Genomic DNA, 7,259 nt, shown 5'->3' with positions numbered 1-7,259 from the left:
CGCACGGTGAGAACTCACAGAGAAGAGAAAATCTAGGACAGGACCAACCGGTAGCGTGTCGGAGAGCGGAGCGGAGAAAGCTGCTAACGGCGACTTCACACTGAATCATTCTGTGTGGGGAAGGTAGGGCGGACAAAATTAAACTGTCAACACTGATACTAATTTTCTACTGTGGGGGAGAAATGGTTCGCAGGTATTAATTTGGCATATAGGGCACTATACATCAGCAGCATTTAGTGGAATGCAGAATACTTACAACCCGCATGGTTACACTTTGATGTAACAATGTTCAGTGGCAAATATTTCCATTATTCCCAGTGCTGGTTGCGTTGGTGTTTCAAGTATTACTCTGTTAGTGACTCCTGCCCCAGGTGAGTGTCAGCACCGAGAGGTCTCCCGTTCTGCCGGCTTGTCCGGGCCCGCAACAGTGGGAATTAATATCAGATTTCGGAGAAAGACGCAGCAACGCTTGAACCCCTGCTTGAAAAGGTTATGGGATTTATTTGTTGCTGAGAAGACTAGGCTCCCAAGAGAGAGCTTGAGGCGAGATTCCCATTGGGATGCGGCTGAAAAAGTATTAGTCCAAGTGTGTCCCGGCTTCACCTGTCCATCCCAGATGGAGGATCCTGTTTCAGTGTTGGGTGTGTGAGCGAGAGACAGCGATGGCAGTCAGTGCAGCTGCCTGCATTTTGAACAACCTGCAAGGAAGGCTCAATCTGCCCACATTTCACAAGCTCCTGTGTGTGGGAACGTGATAGGACGCGTTCCCTGATCCTTCGCCCACTCCCTGATCCAATATTCTCTCCCCAATCGATGTATCCATTGGTTCAGAAGGCCAACCAGTCCGGGACCTTTCACCTCATGTGCCCTTACACCCCTACTCTGACACGGCTCGGTCTGGCTCCTTTGTCCTGCAGACTAGTAATCCAACCCGATGCAGGGTCTCACCCGAAACGGCGACTTGCACCTTTAACCTCCATGGATGCTGATTAACTCTCGGAGCTCTGTTTTTGACCAGAAACTTCTTCCCCTCCCCCCCCCCCCCCCCCCGTGTGTGTTTGGGGAGAGGGTGGGGTTCTCCAGAGTCCCGGAGAGAGTACAGGAAGACACAGGGGATCACCACCCATCGGCTGCAGGGGTGCGTGGAGGTTGAGACGGGCGGGAGGGACCCGTGGGGCCGGAGGAGGGGCTGTTGGGGCGGGGGGTGGGTGGACGAAAGACATTGGGTGGGAGGAGCCTGTAAGGGGATGGAGGAGAAGGGATTGGTGTGGAGGGGCAGAAGTTGGGGTTGGGGATGGGGAGAGGTCGGAGTGGGTGGTTGGAGCCTGGGGGCGGGTGGAGAGAAGAGGTTTGGGGGGGGAGAAGAGGTTGAGGTGGCATGAAGAGTCTGTAAAAAGGTGGGTGGAGGAGAAGAGGTTGGGGTTGGGGTTGCGGAAGGGGGAGAGGTTGTAGAGTGCGGGAAGTGACTTTAGTCTCATCATCAGAGCCCCTTGTGTTTTGAGCACCAGCCGATGGGAGTCAGCGGCCTGGACGAGGGGTGATGTTGCAAGGTCCCAGGGCAAAAATAGGATGATGGAGAAACTGGGGCCTCTACTGGAACGGGCAGGTGGGGGTGACCTAGGGTTTAGTCTTGTGTCCATCGCTCCTCTCCCTCGTTGGTGATGGGGTGAAGGTGCTCTTTTCGGCCACTCTTACCCTGACAGTTGTGCGGCTGAGATGATCCCAGCAATTCCCCGCCATCCCATCCAGGTTACTGGTCCGGTGTGGAGAGCGCCCTCCATTAACTGGTTATAATCCGGCCGTCCATCGATCCCGCTAAAACCTGCCAGTGTCCGGATCGTGCCGGTTGGTTCGTTCTTCAATGTTGGCTGTGAAGGTGGAGGAGGCCAATCACATCCCCGAGCTTGCCCCGCCGCTGATGCGATCTTGGCCTCAACGGCCCTTTCCCGCCCTTGGCGCGCGATTCCCGGGCGGGCCAAAGGTCCGTTAGTCTCGGCGCTGCACATGCTCCGTGACTCCGCCTCCACGCCCTGGGGTAGACAGTTCCCAGTATTCGGGACGGACCTTCTGATGGAAGAAATTCCTCCTCATCTCCTTGGCTGAGGAAAGGCGGTAGGGACCTTGGCGTCGTCAGTTTGAATGTGCAGCTGGAAGCGACTTTCCCCAAGAGTTGTCCTCGGGGCCATTTTCTGAAGGGAGGGTGGCAAGCACTAGGGGAAGTACAACATCCCGAGATAGTCAGTGGTTGCACAGGAGACTGCAGATGCTGGAATCTGGAGCAAGAAAAACAAACTACTGGAAAAACTCAGTGGGTCTCAGTCTGAAAGGCGTGGATAGAGTGGACGTGGAGAGAATGTTTCCATTAGTAGGAGAGTCTAGGATCCGAAGGCACAACTTCAGAATAAAGGGGTGTCCCTGCAGAACTGAGATGGGGAGGAATTTCTTCATCCAGAGGATGGTGAATATGTAGAATTCATTACCACAGCGGGCTGTGGAGGCCAAGCCGTTGTGTGTATTTAAGGCAGAGATTGATAGGTTCTTGATTGGTAAGGGAGTTAAAGGTTATGAGGAGAAGGCCAGAAGAATGGGTTTGAAGAAAATCATCCATGATTGAATTGCAGAGTAGATTTGATGGGCTGAATCACCTAATTCTGCTCCTATATCTTATGGCTCAAACAGCATCTGCCAGGTCGAGATCCTGTATCAGGACTGATACAGGGTCTCAACCTAAGAACATCGACCATCCCCTTGCCACCACAGAGGCTGCTTGACCTGCTGAGTTCCTCCAGCAATAAACAAGATACTGGAGGAACTCAGCCGGTTAGGAAGCATCTGTGGAGGGAAATGGACAGTCAACGTTTTAGATCAAAACCCTTCATCTGTGAGACACTCTGAGCTCCTCAAGCAGTTTGTTTTTTGGTCAGTGTTTGAGCAGTCTCTCACTTGTCACCCATGAAGAATGGTCAAAGGTGCCCAAAGGCTGATGGAAACCACTGTAAGAAGTAATCTTCAAGGGAGAAAAAGAAACATCAAGGCAACTGGGGAGCAGGATTTTAATAATCTTTGGTTGTAAATGATGCAAATGAATCACAGAGTGAGTATAATCTCAATGAATCTTTGTTCAAGAACAATAAATAAGAAAGGTCTGTCATTTTATGATGCTTTCCCAACAATTTTTGAAATTGTCTGGTTATTCAAATAGCATCAATTTGTTTTAAGGTTGATTCTCTGGAATTGTCAAGTCCAGAGACAGGATGTTCAGTCCTTGAAAATAATCAAGGTTGGTATTGACAGTTTTTTGGACACACAGGCACTTTGGTGGAGGGGGAATCTGGGGAAAGTTGTTAAAGTAGATCAGTCACACTCTTATCAAATGGAAGGTCAGCCATAAGGCCTTCTCTTTTTCTTTATATTTTGATCTCTAACAACAAGTGAAGGCTCTTTAGATTTAACCAAGTGTCTGTGGGATTTGCCTTGTTTATGGAAAGTTCTTCAGAGCCTCTGGGACTCTGCACAGGTACTGTTTGTTGCTTCACTCAGAGTTCAGTCAGTGCATTCAGTCAGCTCCCTGTCAGCACTCCTATTGAAAATTCCTATTCCAGCTGAGTCTCCAAATTCTCTTGGCCCTTTAGTAAATAACGGCCTGGATCCTCCATATCTCATTTAAACAAGAGGGTTTAAACCAACTCTGCTTTAGCAGTAGATTTTTTTTACAATTAAGCTCCTACTCTAATTTCCACAGGAGTTGCACCTGAAGCCTTAGTGTTGACAGGGCTACAGCCTAAAGCCCTGACTCTTGCTGCCACTGTAATCTCCACCTAGCATCTCAGCCTAACGTCAACTCCAAGCTGGCATTTCAACCCATAACACAACAGGTCAACATCAGCTGCTGTTTCAATCTAAAGCCGATGACTCTAGTTTCAAACTGGTTTAACAATGGAACAATAAATGATCATGATTTCCTCAAAATGTATGGTGCAGATTAGGGTATTTAGACCATTTTGTCTGTGTCAGGTAAAAAAGAGCTATTTGAGCTTATCCAATTTCCCAGATACCAATCCAAGATGCTGTAGATGATGATTCCTTACAGGTTCATCCAGGTACATTTTAAATGAAAGTTTCTACCTCCACTATCCTTTCGGGCAGTGAGTTCCAGACCCCTCTATTCATTGAAGAAAGTTTCTTCAGTGCCCCTTAATTCTTCTACCCATTGTCCTAAATTAATGACATGTTGTTACTTTCTGCTTGGCAAAATAGGTCATCCTGTTCAAGTTGCTCATAGTTTTATTCTCTTCCCCTTGGCCTTCCTTATTTGAAAGAAATCTAAAGTGTTCTCAACAATGTCTCCCATATAACTTTAAATCTCAGCTCTGGCAACATCCATATAAATCTTCTCTGCGCCTTCCCTGTTGCTGTCATATCCTTCTTTTAGTGTGGTGGCTAGAAATGTTAAGAGTAAAACTTCTAGGATGACCTCCCTGCACTTATGTTTCATGCCCCAGTCAGTTTAAAGGCAAATATCTAGCATGCCTTTTTGACCACCTTATCAATCAGTCCTGCTGTCTTCAGTAATCCTTGGACATGCACTCTAAGATCCTTAGGTTCTTTTACATTTCTTATATCCTACCATTTATGACATCTTCCCACCTTCTGTTTGCCATTCCCAAAAGCATTACTTCACGCTTCCCTGGATTGAATTCTATTCGCAATCTTTTTAATTGTTCACCTGGTCAATTTACTGATATCTTTCTTCTTCACTATCAGCCATAATGCCAACAAGAGATGTCCTAATAAAGTTCCTACACGAGTCCGCATTTGATATAGCATTTGTAATCTTGGCTCTCTTTCAGTGATTTGTTACACAATCTTCAATCAGGTTAATGCTCACACATGTCAGTTTTGTTCCTTTGTGACTAGATGGGGCAGGGAGTGGGAAAAGGATCCAAAAAAATCTGGAGAGAAGAGAAAGAAAAGAAGCACTCATTCTGCTTGAGTGACGGTTCCACTGAGCAGCCGCTGTACTTGTCAGATATTCTGCCAATTCAGTGTGGAAGGACAACAGACGCTCTCCAACTGGGATATCTCCCATTGTTGAGGCAATAGACTGAGTCTAGAACTCAATCTTAGTAGTGACTGGCTGGCGTCTAACTCTGTGAGCAGTCCCTGTAGCAAAAGGATGGTTCTAAACTGCCTTCCTTCCTTTCAATGTAATTTGATATTTGTTAGCTCAGCAGGTTCCCAGCTGACATGTAGCAGTGAGCTCATTTTGAAGGTAAACCTCCTGGGCTAAGGTGAAGGACTGAGGGATTGGGTTTAATGGGATATCTTTTTCAAAAAGATTCACTTGCCATTCACTTCCATTCACTTGCTTTATGGGCTGAATGGCTGGGCTCTGTGCTCTCAAATATTAAATCATGGATTATTGTTAAATGGAAAATATGTGAACACACCCACCGCTGAATACAATACTCAATTTTTCAAGTGAAAATGTCAGAAATGTTTTCACCTTCATCCTATCGAGAACAGCTTGTTGTTTCTCATCCATGACCCTCCTCTGCAGCTCTCTGTTCCCGCACTGTTTTCTGTGCCATTTAGGTAACTGCTCTTTAAGTACAGTGAAGGGTAAGATGCACATATTGCATACAATAATGTGTGGCTTGTCAAGGCTTGAATCCATTTTTTACTAGATCTACCAGTAATGACTTTTCTGCACTCTTGCAAGCAGAACATTGGAATCTGTATTGTAATGGAGCTAATTTACATTTGCAAAATGAGTCTGGTTAGCATAAGATATCAATCTGTCTTGTACCCCTGCCCCAGTATCAGTTATAATCTCTCAATTTCACAGAGACTACTTTAAATTTTGAACAGTAAACACTCTTTTTGATTGCATTTGTGTACATAGCTCAGATCAAATTAACATAATTTAATTATATTTCTAAAAGGATGCATTCTTTTTGAGTTGAGAATCATAATGTTATTTAATGAGTTATAAAGGGAAAAGCGTGTTAAAATGTGCATAATTTGCATACACAAATGAGATCTGTTTACCATGCTTTGGTAGTAAGATATAATGGACAGAATTAACTATTCACAGGAGGAGATATTAGTTTTTGAGTTTTACAGGGTAGACCATTTTATGACCACTTATATTTGTCTAGGTAAATATAATTCATTATATTTTATACCAAATCACTTCCAAGGATACCTTGCATTGAAACTCAAGAGTTGTGGCAGATTCCCTTTCCTATTCCCATGGTTATGTTAAATGAGGATAAAGCCAAACCTAGAAGGCAGAAGAAATGCTTAGGGTGCTAAAAACCTTAAAAGAAACTCAGTGTTACAAATACACTGTACTTATACAATAATTTAAATCTTTCTATCATGCACAATTAATAATACAAATAGTGTTCAGACTATATAAGTTTGGAAAACAAATAGCACTGCAGATGCTAGAATCTGAACCAAAATCAGAAATGTTGGAAGAATTCAGCCAGTCAAGCAGCATCTATAGAAGGAGAAAGAAGTTAACATCACAGGTCGAGGACCCTTAACCAAGAGTTCTGACGAAGGGTCTTTGACCTGAAACACTAGCTGGTTTCTCTTTCCGTAGATGCTGCTTGACTGGCCGAGTTCTTCCAGCATTTCTGTTTTTGTACAATGATTGTACAACCTGAACTTGAAAGGAATCTGCTGCTTGATCAACAGCCACGTCAATGAATACCCATCCCTTTTTTGACACCATTTCACTGCATAATTGAACATCACTTGCCCCTTCTTACCAATTAGCACTGAGCAATTGAGGAAAGACAGGGGCTTGATGTGTACCCATCTAGTGGGGTGGGTGGTGTCAAGCAATATAGGCCAGCATTTTGATGGTTGTGTACACAGCATAATCACAGTGATGTTCTAATTTGTATAAAAGATTTCAATTGACATGTTCTTAAATATTTAATCTGTACAGTATTTTAAAAAAAATACAATGACTTTAAGGTTCCAACATGTAGTGGTAACATTGGACTGTAACTGAAAGAGGATAGACCATTTTTATGTGTTGGTAGGGCCTGACTGTTTAACAAGATCAGCATGGTCACACAAAGACAAGGTGATTCAGGATCACCATGGACCACTAGGCTCAAAGTTTGAGCCTACTAATAACTATTGGATTTAGGACATAATAAGATCCTCCAGGCAGCTGGAATGAATGTGTTGCACAAAGATGGTATCAAATGGAATAAATGTGCAGACACAAGACTGCA

At 44.6% G+C, this 7,259-nt stretch overlaps 1 protein-coding gene across 1 annotated transcript in view; it reads left to right on the top strand.

Annotated features, from left to right (window-relative positions):
* Positions 1-7,259, top strand: part of LOC127579262 (rabphilin-3A-like) — a 152,746-nt gene continuing 145,487 nt past the window's right edge. The window contains exon 1 of the mRNA XM_052031914.1: positions 1-123. The gene's annotated coding sequence lies outside the window, so the exon portion shown is untranslated. The remainder of the gene's footprint in view (positions 124-7,259) is intronic.

This window comes from Pristis pectinata, chromosome 17 (assembly GCF_009764475.1).
Source record: "Pristis pectinata isolate sPriPec2 chromosome 17, sPriPec2.1.pri, whole genome shotgun sequence".
NCBI lineage: Eukaryota > Metazoa > Chordata > Chondrichthyes > Rhinopristiformes > Pristidae > Pristis > Pristis pectinata.
The sequence above is the reverse complement of the archived record's forward strand: the minus strand, read 5'-3'. Positions and strand labels throughout refer to the sequence as shown.